Here is a 22,892-nt window from a genome sequence, read left to right as displayed (position 1 = left end):
AGATGAAATCAAGAGTTGGACGCTTAACTGACTGAGCTTACTCAGGCGCCCCAAGATGTAACGTTTTTGAAGGTATTATCATCTTAAAGTGAGTTGGTCACTGATTGCTCAAAGAAGAAGAATGCACATAATATGACTCAGGATTCAGGTTTGTATGCCTGGGAGAGTATGGTGAGCCTGAAGTCAGGAAGATTTGGCAGGGCACAGGGGGAGTAGCAATAGGACATCCAAGGGGAAAGTCTATGGGTGGGTGGAGAGTGCAGCAGGTATGACCCCACTTCAGGACTCTTGTACTTATTAGCCTCTGCCTGGTGGCACTTCTTCCTCTATTTAACCGTGTGGCTTGCTTTCTCTCTACATGCACGTCTTTACTAAGATGTCACCTTACTGAAGCCTTCTCTGATCATCCCATTTAAAATAACACACCACTGGTTCCCTGTTCCCCATCTTTCTCATATAGTAAACATTAGTCTTTGTCAGGGGAATGTTCCCAGTAAATCATCTTAATTTTACATCTGTTTGTTTGTTTGTTTGTTTTTAGATTTTATTTATTTATTTGAGAGAGAGTGCACCATCATGAGTGGGGGGAGGGGCAAAGGGAGAGGGCGAAGCAGACTCCCACTGAGCAGAAGGCCTGACATGGGGCCCCATCCCAGGACCCTGGGATCATGACCTGAGCCGAAGGGAGATGCTTAACTGACTGAGACACCCAGGCGCCCCAATTTTACATCTATTTTTAAGTAAGTTAGTGGGTTCTGGCCATGAGTGTTGTATATAGCTCTGTAATAGCTATTATCCATTTCTCAGAAGTTTTTTTTTTTTTTTTAAGATTTTATTTATTTATTTGACAGAGAGAGACATAGTGAGAGCAGGAACACAAGCAGGGGGAGGGGGAGAGGGAGAAGCAGGCTTCCCGCAGAGCAGGGATCCCGATGTGGGACTCGATCCCGGGACCCTGGGATCATGACCTGAGCCGAAGGCAGACGCTTAACGACTGAGCCACCCAGGCGCCCTCTCAGAAGTGTTTCTTTAATAAGGTTGATGTTGCCAGAGGTCTTGTTGGGTGTAAAATAGGTCATGTCAGTGTGCCTCATATAGTGCTGATGATATGGTAGACCCTTAATATTTGATGAAGTATTTGTTGACTTGCCTTATTAAAACAGCACATCTTTTTTTTAAAATTTTATTTTATTATGTTAGTCACCATACATTACATCATTAGTTTTTGATGTAGTGTTCCATGATCATTGTTTGTGTATAACACCCAGTGCTCCATGCAATACATGCTCTCCTTAATACCCATCACCGGCCACCCCTCCTCCCCTCTAAAACCCTCAGTTTGTTTCTCAGAGTCCATAATCTCTCATGGTTCGTCCTCCCCTCTGATTTCCCCCCCTTCATTTTTCCCTTCCTACTATCTTTTTTTTTTTTAACATAAAATATATTTGTTTCAGAGGCACAGGTCTGTGATTCATCAGTGTTAGACAATTCACAGCGCTCACCATAGCACATACCCTCCCCAGTGTCTATCACCCAGCCACCCCATCCCTCCCACACCCCACCACTCCAGCAACCCTCAGTTTGTTTCCTGAGATTAAGAGTCTCTTATGTTTGTCTCCCTCTCTGGTTTCATCTTGTTTCATTTTTTCCTCCCTTCCCGTATGCTCCTCTGTCTTGTTTCTTAAATTCCTCATATCAGTGAGATCATATGATACTTGTCTTTCTCTGATTGACTTATTTCACTTAGCATAATACCCTGTAGTTCCATCCACGTCGTTGCAAATGGCAAGATTTCGTGTTTTTTGTTTGTTTTTTGGTTTTTTGATGGCTGCATAATATTCCATTGTATATATACACCACATCTTCTTTATCCATTCATCTGTTGTTGGACATCTTGGCTCTTTCCATAGTTTGGCTATTGTGGGCATTGCTGCTATAAACACTGGGGTGCACATACCCCTTCGGATCACTACATTTGTATCTTTGGGGTAAATACCCAGTAATGCAATTGCTGGGCCATAGGGTAGCTCTATTTTCAACTTTTTGAGGAACCTCCATACTGTTTTCCAGAGTGGCTGCACCAGCTTGCACTCCCACCAACAGTGTAGGAGGGTTCCCCTTTCAGAAACCGCATCCATGCCAACATCTGTTGTTTCCTGATTTGCTAATTTTAGCCATTCTCATTGGTGTGAGGTGGTATCTCATTGAGGTTTTGATTTGTATTTCCCTGATGCCAAGTGATGTTGAACACTTTTTCATGTGTCTTAAAACGGCACATCTTGATCCATTCAGATTTTTCCTGTGGTTATATAAGTAACTAGGATATGAGACTTAAATTTCTTTCATCCTAGGGATGCCATGAGTGTTAATTAATGTATGAAAACACTTGAAGATTATTGAGCTTTCTGAACTGGCTGTAGGTTGTGTTTAGTTTTGATTATATCATGGATATTTGTAACATTTCCTCTTGGTCCCCACTGGAAGACTTTGACCTTTGATTTTACTTTTCAGTCCAAATAATGATATAAAGTATCTCTGCCCCATTTACGTGGCTATACACAGTTCTTCATTTCTGCCTTTGCTTACATGCCCCTGTTACCTGTTCCTCTTGTTTTCTACCCAGTGGAGGGAGATGGTACTTTTCAATGACTTGATGTTGACTCAAAATTTTTGGTAAGCATGTGAACAAAATGACATTTAAAAAAAGAATTGAAGTATAGTTGATACACATGTCACATTAGTTTCAGGTGTACAAAATGACATTCTTAAAAAAAATGGCATTCTTAATGTTGGATTACCAGCTCCTTGAAAGAACATTTTCAATTTCAAATAAGTACACAGGCATAATGATAGTAACTTAAATTTGTATAGCAAATTTGTTTATAAAATACTTACAGATGCTTTTTATTCTCGCTATAACCTTGTAAGGTAGATATTGTCATTTCACAGGTCAAGGAAACAGGCTTTGCAGTAAGGCCTTAACAGTAAGTAGCAAACCTGGACTTGAACATAGGTATTTACTTTCCAGGCCCGCTGCCTTGTCCACACAAAGCCATACCCTTTAGATGAGGCAGGAGCAGTGGTGCTCAGTCATTAGAGAGTATTTCTTAACTTGTGTGCCACTCTTCTTTCTCAGGAGTGTGCTACATTTTGATCAGGATTTAAAATGTATTTTAGGGGGCACCTGGGTGGCTCAGTCAGTTAAGCGTCTGCCTTCAGCTCAGGTCATGATCCCAGGGTCCTGGGATCGAGCCCCACATCGGGCTCCCTGCTCAGCGGGAAGCCTGCTTCTCCCTCTCCCACTCCCCCTGCTTGTGTTCCTTCTCTCACTGTGTCTCTGTCTGTCAAATAAATAAATAAATAAAAATCTTAAAAAAAAAAAATGTATTTTAGGATTCATATTGTGATAGTGTGAATTTGTAGTGATGTCTGTCCAGTGGAGTGTTGAGCTTAGTGGTGGCCACATGATGTGTTGCTTAAGGGGATAAAACTTGCTGCAACTAAGAGATATAATTTAATGTCAGTGATTTAATGATACCTGGAGAGAATGTTTGCTGAAACCAAGGGGAACACTTGCCCTTGTGGATAGCCTAGATGGAGCAGTAAACTTTGTTGTACAGCCACACAGACCAAAGGGTGACCAGATGGAAAGTGTGATAATTAGAAGGTTCTTTCAAGGTTCCAAGTTGATCTTTTAAAAAACAAATATTTGCATTTTAATAATCCCTTTTGGAATGATGTCAGAATTTTGCATTTCAGAAGTGTACTAGTAATTCAAAAAGGATTGCAAAATAACATCTTAAAACTTAAATTGTTTTGCACCTAATACTTATTTTGTCATCCCTTTGTCCTACCTTAACTGTAGGGCCATCACTTTGTGCTACCTTAACTGTAGGGTCATCCCCGTTGGGGCAGTTCCCATCCAGGGAAAGTGATTATTTTGTAAACATTGAATAAGTAAGTGCTTTAAGTATTGAGGTATTTAAGTCTTTGAGGGAAAATCACAATGGAGTGTTAAGGGTGGTATATCTAGCATGATAATATTGTCATGGAGCCTGATAATGACTTGCCTCTTTAGCCATGTAGCATCTGAAGATCCTGCCTGGCTTCTTGCTTCCCATTCTCACGTACTTAATTTGTTGAGTGGGACGTCAAAAACACTCTCTGAGGAATTACTTGCTTAGGGCCTCCTGCTGGGCTCTACTTTGGATTTCTGCGTGGCAGGTGTGACAAAAATGAGAAACAATATTTGTGCTTAATTTCCTGAGTTTTCCAAACCCCAATTTCACAAATTATAGAAACTAAATATTGTTAGTCAGCAGTAAGAGTCTACATTTAAGGAGGGACAGGTAATGCAATCCCTGTTTTCCAGGATGGAAAAACTGAGGCCCAGAATATTAAAGAGCACACTAGAGATCACAGTGCAAGACACTGGTACACCTGGGAATTGGATCTGGGTCTTCTGACTCCTGTGTAGTGTCTGATATATTGCAGGAAGATGATACTGAAGGTCTTCCTTTCAGTCTGAGTCTTTTTCTTGGCATGTAAATTCAAGGTACAATGCACTGCCTTCAGTCACTGGATGAAACATTGTACTGAGAAACATGAAGGCACTTGCCAAAAGATGTACAATGACTGCCTGGAAATACAGACTGCCAACTATATGCCAAGAGAAAAATAAACAAAGTGTTCTATTTGGGTTTATAGAGAGGAAGTATCTCTAATGCCTTAGTTCTTCAAGTCCTGTGGAGAAGCAGTAGTCATACATAGGAGCACAGTTCCCTTTGTGTTTGTCTAAACCTACAAGAGGAGAAGCAAATGATTTTTGGCAGCCTGACTAGTGAGCAGGCTATGTGTCATGTAATAGATGCGGAGTTCTCCGTTCTTTTTGTTTGCTTCGGGACATAATTTAGGGGCAGTGTTTTTTGTTTTTGTTTTTTTTAACCAAAGGACTGTTTGTCTGATAGTGCTCAAGAAGATCTGGGATGCATGGGGGAGGGATATGAAAGAGAGATGGGAGAGTGGATCACAGTGGCTTAGTAGGACATGAAATAAAAGTCACAAAAACCTGTTAACCAGGAGAGATGGGAGCTATCTTGGAGGCTGTTTGCCACAACTGACAGAGGTGGTCTTTAAAAAAAGAAAAAACCGAGCCTGACAAGAGGCTAAGAAGGAAATCTCAAAATTTTTGACTCATCTAAAAAATCTGAATGAGTTTCTAGATCCCTTAGATCACCTCCATTGTGACTGAGTTTAGTTTTCCTTTGCCTACAGTATTAAACCTGGGTGGGTTGTTCATATACTGTATATTCACTTTTTTGCAGCTATGGGAAGAACTCTGGAATCAAACATCCTATGCTACGTAGGGAAAGAGAAGTTACCACTGGCCAAATGAGAAACCATAGGAGAGCACAGATGGGACTTGCAGGTTCCGATCTGTGAGGATGAAGTGCTGCCCTGATGCTTCAGTGCCTGGGGCAGGGTGTTGAAACAGCTCTTCAAAGGGAATGTATATTCAAGGGGTAAAAGTTATTTGGGGTAAATAGGAATTCACCTATGTGATTTGTATGTTCTTGTATGTGGCTTAACCGAGTTGGTTTTGATTTCTTGTATAGTTGGAATTCTTCAGATAAATTTGAGTAAGACTGGGGTCCTGTTTGCTTCCTTGCTTACCTTTGGGACCCTGGTTCTGAGCTAGAGCTTCACTGCTCCTTCCTCATTGTGTCATCCAGAGTTCAAGGTCTTACCACAATACCATGAATCATCATCATCATCATCATCATCATCATCACAACGTAGAAAACAATAATAGTGTATATGCCAGGTACTGTTCTAAAAGTTTGACATATATTATCTTATTTAATCTCCTTACCACAGCCTTGTGAGGTAGGCACCATTATTATCTCAGCCCTACAGAAAATTACTTTCTTGAACCCTCATCTCTGTGCTTTTCTATGTTTTTTCCTCCACCTCTTCTTATTTATCCATCCTGTATCCCATTCTTTTTTTTTTTTTTTTTAAGATTTTATCCATTTATTTGAGAGAGGGCACAAGCAGGAGGAGCAGCAGAGGGAGAGGGAGAAGCAGACTTCCTACTGAGCAGGGAGCCCGACGTGGGGCTCAGTCTCAGGACCCCGAGATCATGACCTGAGCCGAAGGCAGCCGCCTAACCGACTGAGCCACCAAGGCGCCCCCTGCATAGCATTCTTTTCCTCTGTACCACAGTATACATTTTATCAGGCAGAGGAGGAAGACTGTTCCTGACAAAAGAATAGCATGAGCAAAATAAAGGAAGAATAGAAGTGTATGGTCTGTTTTCAAGGAGTGACCAGCAATTATCTGGCATAGAGGATACTTGAGGGACAGTAGTAGGTGAAACTAAAAATATAGGACCCTGTGAACAAATTGTAGAGGCCCTTGAAAGGCAAATGCCAGGAGGTGTGGGGTTTTAAACATGGAAGTGATAGTAAATCTGTTTCATTGAGTAACTCTGGTGGCTAAGTGGAGAGTGGGTTAGAGAGGGATAAACAGCTTAGGATTTGGTTACATTAGCCTGGATGAGAGGGGCTGGCATTGGACTGTGGCTAGGGAGAAGAGGTAACCATTTTGACATTTTGGAGACAGAATCAGTAGGATTTTGGTTATTGAACTGGAAGTATTATGAGAAAAAATGATGGAGAACAAAGCCTTTTTGTATTTAGAAAAAAGAGATACGCTTCCTGAAAAAAATCCAAATTAACACAGAAAAGTACAAAGGAAATATCACTATAGTCTTAGCATCCAGAGGTAACCATTTTAACATGTTGGTGCACATCCTTTCAGATATTTGTGTATTTATGCACATGTGTTTATGTGTTCTTTCCCCCCGATTTTATTGTGGTAAAATACACATAAAATTTACCACCTTAACCTTTGTTTTTTTAAGTAAATTCTGTGCCCAATGTTAAGCTCAAATTCTGACCCTGAGATCAGGAGTCACATGCTGTACCAACTGAGTCAGCCAGGCACCTCCATCTTAACCATTTTTAAGTGTACAGCTCAGTAGTATTAAATACATTCATAATGCTGTGTAACCATCATCATCATCTATCTCCGTAACTCTTTTCATCTTGTAAAACTGAAACTCTCTACTCATTAAACAATACCTCCCCGTTCCTCCTTTCTCCCAGCCCTTGGTAACCACCATTCTACTTTATATGTCTATGATTTTGACTGCTCTTAAGTACCTCACATAAGTGGAATCAAAAATATCTGTCTCTTTTGTGACTGGCTTATTTCACTTAGCATAATGTCCTCAAGGTTCATCCATGTGTATATGTTTTTACATAAATTGACTTGTACATTTCATATTCTTCTGTATCCTGCTTGCCCCTCCCCCCCAATATGTTATGGATATCTTTATGTGTTAATGTATGTTACTGTACATCAGTGGTCTCAATCTGGGGTCATTTTGCCCCCCCCCCCAGGGGACATTTGCAATTTTTGGAGACATTTTTGGTTATAACAACTGGGGAGGTGGATTCCTGACATCTAGTGGGTAGAGACCATGAGTGCTGCTAAAGATCCTACTATGCATAAAACAGCTCCTCACAACAAAGAATTATTTGGCCCAAAATATCAGTATATTGTACCAAGGTTAAGAAACTCTGTTCTACATTATTCTTGTTTGTTAAATTTTGAAGTAATTATAGATATACACAAGAGTTTCAAAGATAGTGCAGAGGGTTCTTGTATACCCTTTACCCAACTTCTCCTACAATTAGCATCTTATATCATCTTGGTACATTTCCAAAATTAAGAAATTGACATAGTTGTAATACTGTTAACTGTAGACTTTATTTGGATTTCACCAGTTTTTCTACTAATATCTTCTGTTTTTGGGATCCCATCTAGGGTCCCACATTGCCTTTAGTCATCATGTCTCCTTCGGCTCCTCCAATCTGTAATAGTTTCTCAGGTTCTTCCAGTCTGTGACTTTGATACTTTTGAAGGGTACTACTGGTCAGCTCTTCTGTAGAATGCTTCTCAATTTGGGTTTTTCTTTTTTTTTTTTTTTTTTTAAAGATTTTATTTATTTATTTGAGAGAGAGAGAGAGAAAGAGCACAAGAGGGGGGAGCGGGAGAGGGAGAAGCAGACTCCCTGCTGAGCAGGGAGCCCGATGCGGGACTCGATCCAGGGACTCCAGGATCATGACCTGAGCCGAAGGCAGTTGCTCAACCAACTGAGCCACCCAGGCGCCCTCAATTTGGGTTTTTCTGATGGTTTCTCATGATGACACTAGCATTACAGATTTGGGGAAAGCATACCGCAGAGGTGAAGTACCCTTCTCATTACATTATATCAGGGTATGATGGCAACATGACTTATTTCTGGTGATGGTAACCTTGATCATTTAGTTTGGGATGTATCTGCCAGATTTTGCCATTGTGCAGTCCCTTATTTTATACTCTATTTGTTAGAAATGAGTTGCTAAGTTCAGCCCACATTGAAGGGGAGGAGATTTAAGCTAGGAAACATACATATGTACACTATTCCATGTATACACAAATATCTGTTTTTGTCTGTATCTGCATATATATGAAAATAAACATGGGCTTATACGGATATCTCTGACTCTACTCTGGCACCACAAGGTTCATTGTAGTGTTCCTTCCCTTGCCTATTTGTGACTTCTTTCTCAGAGGGTAAGAAATTTGGTTCTCATTGTCTATAACATATTTACCGATTTGTACAACCTGTATAATAGTTTCAGTAGTTGCTTACGTGAGAAACAAATTTACCAATTAGGTATGATGTTTGTGTGCAGTTCTTTTTGTTCATTTTAGCCTTATAGTATCTAGTCATAGCGATGTTTTACACAGTTATTGAGTAAGCTCCTTTTTTCCCTTCCACTGTCCTTCAGTGAGGTTATGCTATACATTTGTAATACAGGTAGATTCATTTGTTGCAGTCTGCATTCTATCCTGGGTTCCCCAGACATTCTGGTTATTTTTTTAAGAATTGCATACAGTAAAGTGTATTCTTTGTTGAGTACAGTTTTATTGGTTTTGACAAATACAGTCAGGTACCACCTTTACAGTACCATCCTGAACAGTTCCATCACTCTAAAAATTGCCTTGCATGGCCTCTGTAGTCAGCTCTTCTACCTACCTCAACTTTCAACAACCACTGATTTGTTTTCTATCCCCATGGTTTTGCCTTTTCCACAGTGTAATGTACTTGGAGTCATACAATATGCAGCCTAAGTGACTTTTTCCCTTAGCAGAATACATTTTATTATTTATTTTTATTTATTATTATTTTTAAAGATTTTATTTATTTATTTGACACAGAGAGAGAGCACAAGCCGGGGGAGCCGCAGGAAGAGGGAGAGGGAGAAGCAGGCTCCCTGCTGAGCAAGGAGCCTGATGCAGGACTCATCCCAGGACCCTGGGATCATGACCTGAGCCAAAGGCAGATGCCCAACCGACTGAGCCACCCAGGCGCCCTGCAGAGTACATTTTAAATTTTCTCCCATGTTGTTGCATGAGTCCGTTACTCTTTATTGCTGAGTGTCATTCCATTGTATGAATGTACCCTAGTATGTCCATTCACCTTTGAGAGGACATCTGGGTTTCCAGTTTTTAGCACTTACTTGGTGCTATTATAGACATTCGTGTGCCAGTGGTTTAACTTTAAAAATTATAAAGTTTTTTCCAAAATGGCTATGCCATTTTGCATTCCAACCAGCAGTGAATAAGAATTTCTGTTCTTCTGTATTTTCTCCAGGATTTGTTTTTGTTTTTGTTTTTCAATTTTAGCAATTCTAATTGGTGTGTACTGGTATCTCATGGTGGTCAATATACATTTCCCTAAAGGCTAATGATGTTGAGCATCTTTTCATATGCTTATTTGCCATCTGTGTATCTAAAGTGTCTGTCAGATCTTTTGGGGGTCTGTTTGTCTTACTGACTTTTAAGAGTTCTTTATATATCCTGGGTACAAATCCTTTATCAGATATGTTATTTGCAAATATTTTCTCCTGCTTTGTGGCTTATTTTTTCATTTTCTTCACAATGTCTTTCACAGAACAGAAGTCTTAAATTTTTCATAAAGTCCAATTTATCTTTTTTTTAAATGGATTGTATCTTTGATTTCCTATCCTAAAATTGCCAAACCCAAAGTGATGCAGATTTTCTCACCATTTTTTTAAAGACGTTTTATTTAAAAAAGAAAGGTTTTATAGTTTTGCATTTTACATTTAGGTCTGTGAGCTATTTTGAAAAAAATTTTGTATAAAGTGTGGGATATTATGGATGTCCAGTTGTGCCAGCACTGTTTTTGAAAGGCTATGCTTTCTCCATTAAATTGCCTTTGTATTTTTGTCAAAAGCCAGTTTATATTTGTGCAGGTCTATTTCTGGGCTGCATTCTGTTCCATTGATCTATGTGTCTATTCTTTTGCCAATATTGCATTGTCTTGATTACTGTGGCTTTATAATAAGTCTTGAAATTGGATAGTGTAAGCTCTCCAACTTTCTACTTTGTTGTTTTTAATCTCTGTGTAGTCTATTTTATAGGTGTATCGTAATTAGCTAGGTTTCTACCGAAGGACATTTAGAGGGTTGTTTTTTGCTATAAGAAATGATGCTGAGATGAACATCTTCACACATACATCTTTTTGGATTGTGTGATTCTCTCTTTAGGATAAATTCCTAGAATGGGAATACTGGATGAGAAGATGCACACATTATCTTTTTCCCCCCCTTCTTCCAATTTTCTAAGATTATTAGAGGTTATACTTACATTATTTTTCTTATTGAGGTGAAATTCACATAACATCAGCCATTTTATTTTATTTTTTGTTTTTTTTTAAGATTTTATTTATTTATTTGATTGAGAGCAAGCACAAGTAGGCAGAGTGGCAGAGGGAGAGGAGAAGCAGGCTCCCTGTTGAGCAGAGAGCCCCATGCGGGGCTGATCCCAGGACCCTGGGATCATGACCTGAGCCAAAGATGCTTAACTGACTGAGCCATCTAGGTGCCCCAACATCAGCCATTTTATTTATTTTTTTTTTTAAAGATTTTATTTATTTATTTGACAGAGAGAGAGTGCACAAGCAGGGGGAGTGGCAGGCAGAAGCAGAGGGAGAAGCAGGCTCCCTGCAGAGCAGGGGGAGCCTGATGTGGGACTCGATCCCAAGACCCTGGGATCATGACCTGAGCCGAAGGCAGACGCTTAACCAACTGAGCCACCCAGGCACCCAACATCAGCCATTTTAAAGTGAATGATTCAGGGGCATCTGGCTGATTTAATCAGAACATGTGACTCTTGATCTCAGGGTTATAAGTTAGAGCCCCATGTTGGGTGTAGAGATTACTTAAAAATAAAACGATTCAGTGTCATTTAGTATATTCATGGTGGTGTACAGCCACCACCTCTGTCTAGTTCCAAAATATTTCCACCACCCCAAAAGAAAACCCCATACCCATTAAGCATCTATTCTGCATTTCCCTAAGCAGTTACTCGCCCCACTCCCAAGCCCCTGGCAATCACATCTGCTTTCTGTCTCTAGAGATTTTACCTATTCTGGATATTTCCTATAAATGGGATCATATAATCTGTGACCTTTGTGTCTGGCTTCTCTCACTTATACTTGTAGCATGTGTTGGTACTTTATTCCTTTTTATGGTTGAATAATTTTCCATTGTATGAATAGATCACATTTGTCCCATCTGTTGATGGGCATTAGTACTTTAGGCTGTTATGAATAGTGTTGCTGTGAACATGTACACACTTGTTTTCACTTATTTTGGGTATATATGTAGGAGTAGAATTTCTGGGCCATATGATAATTCTGTGTCTAACTTTTTGAGGAATGCCAAACTGTTTTACTTAATGGCTATACTATTTTGGATTCCCACCAGCAATGTATAAGGGTACCAGTTTCTCTACCTCTTCTCCAATATGTTATTCCCCCCCCCCTTTTTTTTAATATAGCTATCCCACTGGGTGTAAAAGTGGTATCACTTTGTAGTTTTGATTTACATTTTCCTAGTGGTCATTTGTAGATCTTTGGAGAAATAACCTATTTAGGTCCTGTGCTCATTTTTATTTTTTTAAAAGATTTTAAAGATTTTATTTATTTGAGAGAGAGTGCGAGCGCGGGTGCGCACACATGCACAAGCGGTGGGGGGTGCAGAGACAAGCAGACTCCCCACTGAGCAGGGATCCCAGGACCCCGAGATTAACCAATTGAGCCACCCAGGCACCCGGTCCTGTGCTCATTTTTAAATTGGGTTGGTTCTTTTTGTTGTTGCGTGGGTGCACATTGCATTTTGATGCATATTGTCAGACTGCTTTCAAGAAATTTGTACCAGTGGTATGTCTGTTTTCCTTCACCCTTGCAATTCTGTGTATTACCTATCTTTTCATTGTTGTTAGCTTGGTAAATGAGAAATGGATTTCATTTCTTAGGTTAATTTTCTTTTCAAGGGTGCATTGGCCATTTGTTGTTTTTCTTTTTTTGAATGTCTTGATCATACCTGTGTTGTGTCCACTTCTATATAATGGTTTTCATTTTTGTGTTTATTGATTTGTAAGAGGTTTTGTGTATTGTAAGTTTTAATCCTTTGTGCAGTCTCATGTGTTGGAAGTATTTTTTCAGTTGGTCATTTGTCTTTTGTGTGATTTTTTTTGTCATAAATGTTTTATTTTTTGATCTTTTTTTTTTTAAGATTTTATTTATTTATTTATCAGAGAGAGGTTGGGGAGAGCACAAGCAGGGGGAGAGACAGGCAGAGGGAGAAGCAGACTCCCAGCTGGGTAAGGACCCCCATGCAGGACTTGGTCCCAATACCCTGGAATCACGACCTGAGCTGAAGGCAGATGCTTAATTGGCTGAGCCACCCAAGCGTCCTGTCATAAATGTTTTAAATTTGTATATTCTTGTACACTTTTTAGAAGTACAAGTTGGTTTTAACATTTTTTTAGAAAGATAATGTTATAGGGATGCCTGGCTGGCTCAGTTCGTAGAGAGTGCGACTTTTGATCTCAGGGTTGTGAGTTCGAGCCCCATGTTGGGCATAGAGCTTGTTTTTAAAAAGTGAGAATGTTATAATAGATTTATAATTTATTGAACTGTTGGAACTTACAGATGGGAATAAAAAATATTGTTGATGCTCTAGTGTGAATGAAGGTATATCCAAGACGTCCTTGCCTTCACTGTGCCTGTTGTTCTTTCCTTGCAGTCCCCTACACATATGTAATTGCAGAGAAATATGGGATTCTACGTTGTCCAGGCTGGTACTTGTGGTTAGCCACCCAGCTATCCAATCAGTTTCCTTACTCTCCTTTTTTGGTTTACATCTTGCTAGTGCCTCGCACAATACTTACAGCCCTGGTTCTCACTCTCAGGTGCACATTGCAATCACCTGGAGAGCACTAAAAAAACACTGATGCCCAGGCTTACAGTATTCAGTAAGTGTCTGTTGATTAGAATTAGATGATTTGCCTAACTCTTCAGGTGCCGATATTTCCTGATTTACAGCTTTATTCTGAGGTCTTCATTGAGCCTCGTTAGCCTGGTGGGCAGTTTTATTTACTGGGAAAGCTGAGTTTTAGTCCCAGCTTTGCCACTAACTCACTGTATCTATAACCTGGGACAAGATACTGCCTTCTCTGGGCTTTAGTGTCCTCTCTGGCTGTATTAGAGGGGGGAGCTGATTAGATCAGGGATGGGCAGCCTTTTTCTGTTAAGTTCCAGACAGTAAATATTTTAGGCTTTGTGGGTCATACAGTGTCTGTCTGTCACAGTGTCTAAAGCTCCTTTTAGCTCTGGCATTTTGTGGTTTTCTTCTTTCAAACCCTAGCCAGAGGTCTCACCCAGAACCAAGGAAAATCTTGTTTAACCACCACCAGTTAAATATAGATAATATCAAGCACTTATTTTTTTTTTTAAGATTTTTTATTTATTTGATAGAGATACAGTGAGAGAGGGAACACAAGCAGGGGGAATGGGAGAGGGAGAAGCAGACTCCCCGCTGAGCAGGGAGCCCGATGTGGGGCTCGATCCCAGGACCCTGGGATCATGACCTGAACCGAAGGCAGACGCTTAACGACTGAGCCACCCAGGCACCCCAATATCAAGCACTTATATAGTGCTTACCATTTGCCTACCACTATTCTAAATATTTTACCTATATTAAATCTGATCTTCAGAATAACCCAGTGAGGAGTGTAGGTGCTATTATTATCCCCATTTTATAGATTAGGAAACCTGAGGCAAAGAAAAATTAGATACTTAAATAATCTGCAACATATGAAGTTGGGTAGTAGAGCCAGAATTTGAACCTAGGCATTCTGGCTCCATTTTACTCTACTGCCTCTCCCTAACTTAGACATAGACCTCCAAATAATGCATACTCTATCATAGGGATCTTAAAATAAAATCACTGAAACCCTCAAAAGTGGGCCAATCTTGAGGCTGTAAAGGTGACACAGAGAGGAACTTTATTATTATTTTAAAAGATTTTATTTATTTGACAGAGACACAGCGAGAGAGGGAACACAAGCAGGAGGAGGGTCAGAGGGAGAAGCAGGCTTCCCACGGAGCAGGGATCCCGATGAGGGACTCGATCCCAGGACCCTGGGATCATGACCTGAGCTGAAGGCAGACGCTTAACGACTGAGCCACCCAGGTGCCCCCCAGAGAGGAACTTTATTATTAATTTTATTTTCTCAAAAGTCCCCTTTTGTTTCTGTCCCAGCATTATAGTCACATGACATTGTCTTTGTGTGTATTTTTAGCTTTCTATCATATTTACTCTTCAGAACCATGAAGGGGTTCAGTGTATGGAAGCGGTCTTCTCAGTTTCTGAAATTTAATTTCACCTTAGTAAGAATTCATTACTTCAAGCAAACAAACAGACCAAAGTCAAATGGGAATAAAAATTCTACTGGTAAGAGGCAGCAGAAATAGCTTGTTATAGGCAGAGCATCCAGGCTTTAGTTGTGTCTCTGCTGCCAGTCAATTATATGTCCAGGGAAGCTCTCTGAGCCTCCATATTCTCAAGTATAAAATTTTAGGTGATCGGACTGGGTGCATGATCTCTGAATTTCCTTATGTCCATGCTTCACCAGGGCTTGCAGGTGGACCTCGAAGCAGCCATGGCAGAGGCTCTCCATTGCAGTTTCTCATGCTTTAACTTAAAAGTACGTGCCAATTTTGCATTCTCTGCCCTTATCTGTCTGTATTTATTTGGATGTAAAAATGTTTCAAATTCTTTTTACCATTTAGTAAGATTGATGCCCTCGAAGAATGCATAGTATACTTATTATATATGCACCTCTCAGTTTGAGAAGCATGGCCTTCTATTAAGATTCTAGTCCTCTTTCCTTTTTTTTTTTTTTTTAAGATTTTATTTTTAAGTAATCTTCACACCGTACGTGGGGCTTGAACTTACAACCCCGAGATCAAGAGTTGCATGCTCCACCAACTGAGCCAGCCAGGCACACCCCCCTTTTCTCTTAAATAGGGATAGCCATTGGAAGAATAAAAGTCATGATCTGCACTACAATCTCCAAGCCGCTCCTCTCATCAGGCTGACTGAATGCATCAGGTACAGGTTCTCTTGCTTTCTGAGCATCTTAATCTGTCTGATTTAGTCAGCATGTCTGCAGTTGAACTTCTGCCAAACAAAGCTAAAAGGAGTAGTTGCCTGCCATGATGTTCCTGCAACTAACTCATTCTTTCTTAATAAAGTGTAAAATTTTTAAAAAGTCATCCTTTTATTAAGAAAGAAAAATTAGGCAAGAGATTGACCTTTTCCCTACTTTTCCACATCTCTTCAGTTGAATAATCAAATACAAATTGAAATTCCTTTAATCAAAAAGGAAAATCAGCTTTCTGCTAATTGCCAACATCCTTTAAAAAAATAATTTTTCCTTTTACCCTTCTATGCCAAGATTCTTTTTTTCTGAAGTTTGGACTATTAGAATTAAAGGTGTTAGAAATGAGGAACTTGAGGTTCCAGGAAAGAAATCTGACTTCCCAAAGTCACAGAGCTGATTTGCATAGAACGGAGATTAGGAACATGGTGGGAAAGAACAATATGAAGTCAGAAGACATGGATTCAAAGTTTGCCTCTGCCACTAACTTGCTGTGTGACTTTGGGCAGGTTACCTAACATTTCCTCATTGGTAAAATGGAGGCCAACATAACTTCATAGGGTATGAAATTTTTAACATAGGATTTAGCACTCTACCTCAGGCACAGAGTATTTATTGAGTAAACTCCATGTATCATTAGGTACTGTGTTAGGTGTTGGGGCTAGGGATAAAATACCTAATTTCTTCCCTTGGAACTTAGAGTCTAATGGAGATAGAACTTACTGTATGTGACTTTAAAATATTTCTGTGATAAAGGTAAATGCAGGGTACTGTGGGGGCACAGAGGAGAAGCACACATGGAGTAGGAATGAGGAGTGATCTCAAGGCAGGCTTTCATCAGGAGGTGATGCTAAAGAGTTTGGGGCTGGATGAGATCAGATTTTCATTTTAGAAAGCTCCCCGGCTGCAACGTGGACATAAATTGGAGGGGTTATACTGTAAAGGTAGGAAGATCAATGAGGAAGCTGATGGAATGAACAGTCTAGTTGGGAAATCATGAAGCCTTTAGTTGGTGTAATGACAGTGAAGTGACGATGGTGAGCTTTGAGATCATTTTAGGAACTAGTATGGATAAAAGTTGAGAGATTGGAAATGTGGGGAGAGAGAGGGATACAGAGATACTAGGATCACTTCAAGGTTTTTGGTTTGATTATCTCATGGTTCACTCAAGTATGGCTGGAAAGATAAGGAGTTCAGTTTTGGACATCGCAGGTTACAGGTATCTGGAGTGATGATGATGCTGATAAGGATGATAGCTAACATTTATTGACTGCTTCCTATAGGGCAGGCCCTATTCCATATGCTTTGCATATATCATCTAATTCTCACCATAACCCTTTGAGGTGGGTTTAAGATGACCCTCACTTGGGCGCCTGGGTGGCTCAGTTGGTTAAGCGACTGCCTTTGGCTCAGGTCATGATCCTGGAGTCCCAGGATCGAGTCCCGTATCGGGCTCCCTGCTCAGCAGGGAGTCTGCTTCTCCCTCTGACCCTCTTCCCTCTCATGCTCTCTGTCTCTCATTCTCTCTGTCTCAAATAAATAAATAAAATCTTTAAAAAAAAAAAAGATGACCCTCACTTTTATAAATAAGAAATCTGAGGCACAGAGAAGTTAAATAACTTGCCCAAGGTTACATAGCTAATAAGTAGTGGAGCCAGCACTTAAATCCAGGCAACCTGGCTCCAGAGTCTTTACTGTTCACAACTTCACTATATTAAATGCCTCTCATTGATGATGAAAATGTCCAGTAGGCAGTTAAATATACAGGTCTGGCATCAATATAGAACTAGATTGTAGATATGGATTTGGGGAGTTAGCACAAAAATGGTTATAGAAGCCATGAGTGTCAGACAGTTCATAGTATAGAAATGCCAGGTAGATACCATAGAGATGGACATTTCTCAATATTGTTGCCATGACAGATATTGCTAATACATCAGTGGTTGGCTTTAGTAGGGAAACTGAGGAAGGGCCAGTGAGATAGAAGAAAAACTAGAAAGATTGCTGCCATTGAAACTCCAAAGGAGAATGAATTACGGAGAGAGATGAGTAGTATGAGATTGTTGGTTTTTCCATTAAACATGTTTTGAAAGCTTAGTAGAAAAGTGTTAATATTTGGCAGTCAGGGTTCATTAGTGATCTCAGAGAGTGAGCTATCCATAGAGCAGTGGTTAGCAGCCAGCAGAGAAGGTAGGTGATTGTATTGATTCATAAGCTGTAATTGTGGTTTTTAAAGCAGATGTAATCCATAGAGGCAAGGAAGTGATTGAAGGACTTCAGTATCTAATTTGGATTGGGAAGGAAATGAAGTCAAAAGGGGGAAGGAAAGAAAACAAACAAGTTGGGGGGGCAGCTTTTCCTCATGCTTGTAGACAGCAGTGTTGGGCAATCATAGCCAACCTGCACTCAGACAGAGCTCCCCAACCTGCACTCAGACAGAGCTCCATGATCTGCCCAGTGCCCAGGATCTTGGTGATTAACACATTCAGTAGGACCACCCTCCAGCATGACAACCATGAAGTGATGGAGCCTTACGTGGGTGGATCCTTAGCTGTACACTTAAAGATTTGGGGGAGTTTCTCCAAGGTAGAATTTCTTTGGATTAGGGTTTCTCAACCTCAGGACTGTTGACATTTTTGGGCCAGATAATTTTTTGTTGTGTGTGTGTGTGTGGGTGGTGGTGGTGGTGGTGGGGAGTTGTCCTTGCACTGTAGGATGTTTAGCAGCATCCCTGACCTCCACCCACTAGATACCAGCAGCACCTCCACCCTTGCAATTGTGACAGCCAAAAATGTTTCTAGACATTGCGAAATGTCCCCTGGTGGACAATTCAATTCTGGTTGATAACACAGCTCTAGATTCTGCTGTTGATAACCATAGCTCTAGATTTACTGTTGTAAATTTCACTCACTTTGATTAGCGCCTCTGAGCACTTTAGCTCTGTTGGTTTGGAGAGTTCGGGTTATTTCAGTTTTGTGACCTTTTCCCAAAACCTTTTCAGTCTGGAAATAAACTCTCAATAGAGGTGAGACAGAAGCATATTTCCTTCTAGTACCCAGTTAAATACCTAGAACATTAAATGTTTAGTGCTTATGAGATTTAAAGAAGATAGTTAGTCAAACTTTATTGTCTCTCAGAAACTTTTATGTCATTTATCTCTTTATAGTACAGTTATTTGTATCCGTGTCTCTTGCTAGCCTGGACTCCTAGAGGACAGGGACCCTTTATTAATCTTTGAATGCCTAACATCTTGCAGAGTACCTGGCACATAGTAGACTCTCAGTAAATGTTTGCTGAGGTAAGTCAGTTATGTTGATAATTGGCTAAGTAGGTTAAACCTGTAATTTTTCAGAGTATTTCAGTTGTCAGACCTCACAAAGAGGTCAGAGTTCCCTTACTATTGACAAAATCTGATTTGTGCAGAGAGAAGCATTTTATCCAGTCATTTCTGTGTACACAGATCACAGGTGTCCTCTGGGAGAATAGGAAATGGAACAGAGTGACATGCTGCCTTTAGAAGATAAAACAGATCCTTTAAGCTCTTCCTACCACCCAGGGCTGACCATTTTATAAGTGGAGTCACACTGAAACTATAATCGAAGCTGGAAAATATAAGGCAATCAGCTACAAACCTAACTTACTCTGGTAGGATGATGTTTTCTGGGCAGGTAATAAAATAAGCCCAGTTGTGGGATTTACAATATAAATACCTGTATGGACCAAATGTGACATTTACAAAATTGATTGGTTTCTAAATTTGTTTAGATATTTATCCTTAGTGCAAATGTGTAAAATGTATTGTATTTTTGCTTTTTGGCTGGGTGGTATGATTTTAATTGATAAATAGTGTATATCATAAAATGCGTAATTCACGGGGCTCCTTGCTGGCTTAATTCGTGGAATGTACGACTCTTGTTCTGGGGATATAGGTTCAAGCCCCATGTTGGGTGTAGAGATTACTTAAAAATAAAATCTAAAAAAATCCATAATTCATTACTGTACAGTTCAGTAAGTTATCAAAAAAGTGAAAATACCTGTGTAATCAAAACTCAGTTCAAGAAATAGAACATTACCAGTTCCTCTCAGTAATTTTGAAAGTTATGATATGATCCAGCAATTCCACTTCTGGGTATATATTGAAAAGAATTGCAAAATTCAAGGGATGCCTGGGTGGCTCAGTCCATTGAGTGTCTGCCTTCTGCTCAGGTCATGATCCCAGCAACTTGGAATCGAGTCCAGCATCGGGCTCCCTGCTCAGGTGGGCAGTCTGCTTCTCCCTCTCCCTCTCCTGCTCCCCCTGCTCGTGTGTTCTTTCTCCCTCTCAAATAAATAAATAAAACCTCTTAAAAAATTTAAAAAGAAAAAGAATTGAAAAATTCAACAAATTTTTGAAAATTTCATTTCATTGCTAATATTCACTGGTTTCTCATTGTATCAAAAGTCTGTGATCCAAGTCTTTTGTTATGGTAAACCATACATGGTAAAATATACATGACATAAAATTTACTATTTTACCATACATTAAGCACATTCACATTGTTCTGCAGCAGTCATTACCCTCCATCTCCAGAACTTTTTTCATCTTCCCAAACTGGAATTCTGTACGTTTTATACTAATTCCCCATTCTTCTCTGCCCCAGCCCCTGGCAACCACCATTCTACTTTCTGTCTTTGAATTTGACTACTTTAGTTATGTTAGTAGAATCATACAATATTTGTCTTTCTGTTACTGGGTTATTTCACTTAGCATGATATCTTCAAGGTTCTTCTATAGTATGTGTCAGAATTTCCTTCCTTTTTAAGGCTGAATAATATTCCATTATATGTATACAGCACATTTTGTTTATCCATTCGTTCATGATGGATATGGATTGCTTCCACCTTTTGGCTTATGTGAATAATGCTGCTATAAACATGGGTGTATAAGTATCTGTTCAACTCCCTGCTTTCAGTTCTTTTGGGTATGTACCCAGAAGTGGAGTTGCTGGATCATATGGTAATTATATATATATATGCACATACATATATATAAATTATTTATTCGTGAGAGACAGAGAGGCAGAGGCAGAAGGAGAAGCAGGTTCCCCGCGGAGCAGGGAGCCTGACGCGGGACTCCATCCAAGGACCCTGGGACCATGACCCAAGCCGAAGGCAGATGCTCAACTGACTGGGCCACCCAGGCGCCCCTATTTTTTATATTTTTATGGGGCTTGAACTCACAACCTTGATATCAAGAGTCACATGCTCTACAGACTGAGCCCACCAGGCACCCCACTATTTTTTGTGTTTTGATGAATCATCATACTGTTTTCAATCCATAGCTGTGTCATTTTATATTCCCACCAGCAATGCACGGGGGTTCTAATGTCTCTACATCTGCACCAACATTTATTATTTTCTGCTTTTTGACAGTAGGCATCTTAGTGGGTGTGAAGTGCATCCAAATTTTCTAAAAGAAACTTTTTGTTAGGGAAATTTCCCAACATATAAAAAAATAAGAGCGAACGCCAGTTGAACTGCTGTGTGTCTCACCTCACTTCAGTAGTTAGGAACACTTGGCCAATCTTAGTTCAGTTAGTCTGACCTTCCTACCCCATTATTGGAACATGAATCCCAGTCTTCATATACTTTTTTTTCCCTATTGTTAAAAGCAGAAAATAGGGCGCCTGGGTGGCTCAGTCGTTAAGCGTCTGCCTTCGGCTCGGGTCATGATCCCAGGGTCCTGGGATCGAGTCCCGCATCGGGCTCCCTGCTCGGCAGGAGGCCTGCTTCTCACTCTCCCACTCCTCCTGCTTTTGTTCCTGCTCTCGCTATCTCTCTCTCTCTGTCAAATACATAAATAAAATCTTTAAAAAAAAAAAGCAGAAAATAAACATAAAAAAAATTTTTTTTAAAGATTTTATTTATGTATTTGACAGAGAGAGACACAGCGAGAGAGGGAACACAAGCAGGGGGAGTGGGAGAGGGAGAAGCAGGCTTCCTGACAAGCAGGGAGCCCGATATGGGGCTCGATCCCAGGACCCTGGGATCATGACCTGAGCCGAAGGCAGACGCTTAACGACTGAGCCACCCAGATGCCCCCAGGATATAGTACTTTTGGGTGTATTACAGTTTTTAGTTTGTTAACTCTGTGAGCAAGACGTCTACTTTCCTTAAACCATTAATACTCTTTTCTTTTTTCTGATATTTGTTGGCATTTGTATATATCGTAAACAGTACAGTAGGCCACTTCCTTTAATAAATAAGGTGGGCCTTGTTCTGGGGTTACCTTCTGTTTGATTTATGTTGATGTGTTTATTTAAACTTACCAGTTTTAAGAGTTCTAGAAGATACACATAAAGGCAGGACTCAGGATGAAATTTCATCTACAAATTTATATATCTGATAGAATTTACTGGTAGAGATGTTTACATTTTGGCTTTTTTGGAGGTGGGGGATGGTAATTGTGCATTTGCAACTATGCCTTTCCTTTTATTTATTTATTTATTTATTTATTTATTTATTTATTTATTTATTTATTTGAGAGAGATTGAAAGAACAAGTGGGAGGAGGGGCAGAGGGAGAACCAGACTCCCTGTGGAGCAGGGAGCCCGACATGGGACTCGATCCCAGGACCCTGGGATCATGACCTGAGCTGAAGGCAGACACTTAACCAACTGAGCCATCCAGGCGCCCAGAACACACAATTACTAACTCCTTTCCCTCCTTTAGTTTTCTTAATTTGTGCAGAAGACTGCCGTGTGCAGTATATGCTACGGCACTTTATAATGTCAGAAGGACATCTTGTTCAAGATACACAAAAAAGAACACCCTATGATTTAAGATTCCATCAGTATTCAGGTGTGAGAATGCAAGTCTGTTGTCAGGCACAGATTAAATGAGTTAAAGGCAGAGCTGGTTCTTTCCCTATGGCTCTTTATATTTCTTTGTACTTATTTTACTAATTAACAATTTTCTTTTACTTGAAGATAGCTTATATGCTGGTTGGGTAAATAACCTCAGTAGTTAAGAGCACAGAAGCTTCAGAGTGATAATGACACTAAACTTATTTCCCATTCTCCTTGCCTTGTGATAGTAGTAGTGGTCGTAATATAGGTAGTTATATAATGACCCTGTATAGCATATGCAATGTGTTAGGCAAAAACCAAGTGCTTTGCATGTACTAACTCACTCAATCCACACAACAACCCCATGAGATAGATACTATTATCCTCATTTTACTGATTAGGGATTGAGGCAGAGAG

General features: G+C 40.0%; 1 protein-coding gene across 2 annotated transcripts in view; it reads left to right on the top strand.

Annotated features, from left to right (window-relative positions):
* The window catches only part of TRIT1 (tRNA isopentenyltransferase 1), a 45,151-nt gene that overhangs the window by 2,135 nt on the left and 20,124 nt on the right, over positions 1-22,892 (top strand). The window contains exon 1 of one of the 2 annotated variants that reach the window (XM_021684223.1): positions 9,462-9,495. The exons of the other annotated variant lie outside the window; for it this stretch is intronic. The gene's annotated coding sequence lies outside the window, so the exon portion shown is untranslated. Of the gene's footprint in view, positions 1-9,461; positions 9,496-22,892 lie in introns of those variants that run through there. 2 annotated transcript variants of the gene reach the window in all.

Source organism: Neomonachus schauinslandi, chromosome 4, assembly GCF_002201575.2.
Source record: "Neomonachus schauinslandi chromosome 4, ASM220157v2, whole genome shotgun sequence".
Lineage (NCBI taxonomy): Eukaryota > Metazoa > Chordata > Mammalia > Carnivora > Phocidae > Neomonachus > Neomonachus schauinslandi.
This window is presented reverse-complemented; position numbering and strand designations above follow the sequence as displayed.